At 34.9% G+C, this 4,558-nt stretch overlaps 1 pseudogene; it reads left to right on the forward strand.

Annotated features, from left to right (window-relative positions):
* The first annotated feature begins 1,233 nt into the window (after positions 1 to 1,233).
* The window catches only part of LOC106475796, a 24,294-nt pseudogene continuing 20,969 nt past the window's right edge, over positions 1,234 to 4,558 (forward strand).

A 4,558-nucleotide genomic window follows, 5' to 3' on the forward strand; every position in this document is an offset into this window, starting at 1 on the left:
AACTCATATTAACAGTTACTAGTTAGCTATGTAAAGCCTAGAACCTGATAACTCATATTAACAGTTACTAGTTAGCTATGTGAAGCCTAGAACCTGATAACTCATATTAACAGTTACTAGTTAGCTATGTGAAGCCTAGAACGAGATTACTCATATTAACAGTTACTAGTTAGCTATGACAAGCCTGGAACCAGATAACTCATATTAACAATTAGTAGTTAGCTATGTAAAGCCTGGAACAAGATAACTCATATTAACAGTTAGTAGTTAGCTATGACAAGCCTGGAACATAATAACTCGTATTAAAAGTAGTTAGCTATGTGAAACCTGGAACCAGATAATTCATATTAACAGTTACTAGTTAGCTATCACAAGCCTGGAACCAGATAACTCATATTAACAATTAGTAGTTAGCTATGTAAAGCCTGGAACCAGATAACTTATATTAACAGTTACTAGTTAGCTATGTAAAGCCTGGAACCAGATAACTCGTATTAAAAGTAGTTAGCTATGTGAAGCCTAGAACCAGATAACTCATATTAACAGTTACTAGTTAGCTATGTGAAGCCTAGAACCTGATAACTCATATTAACAGTTACTAGTTAGCTATGTGAAGCCTAGAACGAGATAATTCATTCATATTAACAGTTACTAGTTAGCTATGTGAAGCCTAGAACCTGATAACCCTGGCGTGTTTGTGTGTGTCGTCTATTAACTTACTTTAATTGTTTTATGTAGTAACATACTGTTTAAACGAATCTCACCTCGCGTGTTTGTATGTGTCGTCTATTAACTTACTTTAATTGTTTTATGTAGTAACATACTGTTTAAACGAATCTCACCTCGCGTGTTTGTATGTTTCGTCTATTAACTTACTTTAATTGTTTTATGTTGTAACATACTGTTTAAACGAATCTCAACTCGCATGTTTAGCAACTGTAACAGCTGAGGCAGCGTTTCTAAGCACGTAGCGATGACCCAGTGTGAATACACATTCATGTTAAGATTCGAAACATCCCATCATCTCTACATCACCAAATACATCTTGCAACTAAAATTATAATAAAGGTATTGCACATTTTCCAGGAGACTGAGCCCCGCAACCCCTTCAGAGAAAGAAACCGAATGATACGAGAACCTTCAATATAATACGTGCATTAAAGTTATAATCGAAAATAGTTAATTTGAACCAATTAATTAGATACTTAATTTTTGTTACTGATTTTCATAAAGTTTACTTGTATCTCTATAGTCTGTGATCATGCTGGTGTTTCGTGAAGAGAAAACACCTGAAGACGAGGTTAAGGCATGGCAGTTTTGGCACAGTCGACAGCACAGTGTAAAACAGCGGATTTTAGACGCAGGTACGGACCTAGTGAAATGATAAACATTGGAGATGTAATATAAATGTTCTAATCTCCTGTTTTTGGTAGCACCCATGATGGGCCCGGCATGGCCAGGTGGTTATGGCGCTTGGCTCGCAATCTGAGGGTCGCTTGTTCGAATCGCTGTCCCACCAAACATGCTCGCCCTTTCAGCCGTGGGGGCGTTATAATATGACGGTCAATCCCACTATTCGTTGGTAAAAGAGTAGCCCAAGAGCTGGCGGTGGGTGGTGATGACTAGCTGCCTTCCCTCTAGTCTTACATTGCTAAATTATGGACGGCTAGCGCAGATAGCCTCGTGTAGCTTTGCGCGAAATTCAAAGACAAACAAACACGCACCCATGATATTTCTATAAAAACGACCGTTTGTTTGGTTTTCATCTAGACTGATTTTAAACTCGAAATTGGTTCAAAAAAAACTAAGCAGCAACGAAGAATTCATAACTGTTATAAATAGCAAACCCGCCATGAGAAGTGTAATTGTAACAACAAAACAACGTATTTTATTTCAATTACAACTATGACTGATTATCACTATGTGATCAATTAAATTAGCCCCCTAGTGGCTCAGCAATAAGTCCGGAGACTTATAACGCTAAAAACCGGGTTTCGATACCCGTGGTGGGCACAGCGCAAATAGTTCATTGTGTAGCTTTATGTTTAATAACAAACAAAGAAACAAGTCAGTTAAGATGGACATTAAATGATAAAGTGAAAAAAAAAAACATTGTGAGAAATTATAACTAACGAATTGATATCAAAGTTAAAGTATAGTGTATTACAATCTCTGTGTATAAATGTTTTTAAAATAAAAAAACAAATTATAACTACTATTATTCCTAATTTATTTAAATGATGAATATTGTATTTGACAGATACGAAAAACAGCTCCGGAATCATAGGCCAAATAGAAGAGATTACCCATAATGCCATAGCTATTTACTGGAATCCCCTTGAAAGCCCAGCAAAGGTAAAGGTACTCTCGAAAATTGGCATTTATGAAACCTTGGATACAGTCAGAAATTGTTATCATGTACTAGTTTTTATTAATGTTTTCAAAGATACCTTGGTTTCCGTTTTGTTTTTGATCATTATTTAACCTATATTATTTATTGCCGGTTTGCCTGTTTGTTTCTTAAAAACTAGAAAGAAATCTATATACAAATATTATGACGCCCCCTAGCGATAAAATACACAACACGTCTCTTCGCGACATCTTCTGGTATTTACTATTATCTTTGAATGTACTTAGAAATATACATTCGATACAAGTGATGGAAATTTAAAAATGACTTTTTTCCTCGTTTGTCAACAGCCATTATCTCATAATTACCCATTACTGTTGGCTATATGACTACAGGCTATAAAGTATTTGCATGCATTTAGCAAGGTATTAAAGTGGCGCCATCTATCCTCATGGTCTTTAATCTGACCGACTTTACTTATAACGATGTACATTTTTGTAGTTCTTTTTAAGTACTAACAATTGCGTGCAAATTGCATTTTATTTTACGATGTATTCGGGAATTTTATCTGTCATTATTTACAGGTCAACGTAGCAGTACAATGCCTTAGTACTGACTTTAGTAGCCAGAAGGGTGTAAAGGTAAGGGACCAATTCTACATTTTAATATTTTCTATGAATATTTTAATCACGTATAGCTCAAAAGTTATAATATACGTATGTTTGGAATTTGTGTAAATAATTTAGTTTCTCAAGTACATATAAGTAAACAGGGGGACAACTGATGAAATACACCCCAACATTACAGTAACATCCTGTTTCTGACAGTTAAAAATTCTAAACTTCTTTGACAAAGGAATGTTAAATGTCAATGTAATGATCAGTTAAAATGTTCATACCATGGCAGTCAGATAGGATCCAAATGAAAATATATAACTGTGCAATGTACCTAGCAGTATTAAAATCTGGTTCCAGGCTTCACATAGCTAACTAGTAACTGTTAATATGAGTTATCAGGTTCTAGGCTTCACATAGCTAACTAGTAACTGTTAATATGAATACTGTTTAAACGAATCTCAAGTTACTACATAAAACAATTAAAGTAAGTTAATAGACGACACACACAAACACGCGAGATACTGTTTAAACGAATCTCAACTGTATCTCGTTTTTGAATCGAAGAACTTCACGATCGTGTTCTCCACCTATCATGGTAATTGGTTGGACTTACGGGCAGAATAAGTAGGTTAATCTCATATATATTCTAGTCATAAACATCCATTGCTCTTAGGTTGTCCAAGGGTATTCGGTTATGTTGTGCATTTTAAAAAGGTCAGCTGTGTAAGGTCATTGAAAGTGTCGGTCTGAAATAATGTGCATGTTTAATATGGAACATAAAGATGAGAATGTAGATCCAAGTTACTGATGTGAATTGAATACAAAACAACGAATACCAAATATAGAGGTTATGACCACAAATCAGGGTCTCCTGGTGAATGGTTCGATTCAAAAACAGTTTCGCCAGAGATCAAAAGTCATGAGAGAAATGAATGAAGACGAGACTCCCGTAGAGAAGAAAACGAGTCATTCTGCTATGAAGTTTAATATCAATAACATTTTAAGTAATCAGGCTTCTTTGAAAATGAACTTTTGTAGAGACATTGATGAATCAGAGTTGGATGTGACTACAGTTTGTGTGTGTCAAAGCATATGTTATTAACTTGAGACTTTCTAAACATGAACAACTAACACAGGGATGACTGAATTTTAATGAAAACACTAACACTAATTGTTTTATGTAGTAATAATATTGGTAGAAGCAGTGTTGTTAAGAAACAAATCTGTTCTCACCCATACAGAATATTGGTAGCTTCTGTATGGCAGTGTTGTTAAGAAACAAATCTGTTCTCACAAAATATTGGTAGGCTGCCATACAGAATATTGGTAGCTTGTGAGAACAGATTTGTTTCTTAACAATGCTGCCATACAGAATATTGGTTGCTTGTGAGAACAGATTTGTTTCTTAACAACACTGCCATACAGAATATTGGTTGCTTGTGAGAACAGATTTGTTTTTTAACAACACTGCCATACAGAATATTGGTAGCTCGTGAGAAGAGATTTGTTTCTTAACAACACTGTCATACAGAATACTGGTAGCTCATGAAAACAGATTTGTTTCTTAACAACACTGTCATACAGAATATTG

This window comes from Limulus polyphemus, unplaced genomic scaffold (genome assembly GCF_000517525.1).
Source record: "Limulus polyphemus unplaced genomic scaffold, Limulus_polyphemus-2.1.2 Scaffold9182, whole genome shotgun sequence".
Classification (NCBI taxonomy): domain Eukaryota; kingdom Metazoa; phylum Arthropoda; class Merostomata; order Xiphosura; family Limulidae; genus Limulus; species Limulus polyphemus.